Raw genomic sequence first — 393 nt, forward strand, 5'->3', positions numbered from 1 at the left:
AAAACAAAAACCTGCAAAAGTTTCAATTATTTCTAGTTGATTTATTTCTCCTAATTGCATTTTTGGTAGTCACACTGATATTGTCATTTTGAGAATGCTGCATGTGTTGTGGGTTAATGCAATACTTGTGTTGCTGTTGCTAATTGGGAAAAAGAAGACATCTACTATATAGTTAAAAAATTGATATAAACTTAGTGGCTTTAGACAACAGAAATGTGTTTTCTCACAGTTCTTGAGACCAGAAATCCAAAATCAAGATGTTGTTAGGGATGGTTCTTTTTAGAAACTCTGAAGGAGAATCCACTCTGTCTCTCTGCTAGTCTGGGTGTCTGTCAGTGTTGGTATTCCTTGACTTGCAGGTACACCACTCCGATCTCTGCCTCAGACTTCACA

This window comes from Condylura cristata, unplaced genomic scaffold (genome assembly GCF_000260355.1).
Source record: "Condylura cristata isolate star-nosed mole 26May11 unplaced genomic scaffold, ConCri1.0 scaffold00027, whole genome shotgun sequence".
Classification (NCBI taxonomy): domain Eukaryota; kingdom Metazoa; phylum Chordata; class Mammalia; order Eulipotyphla; family Talpidae; genus Condylura; species Condylura cristata.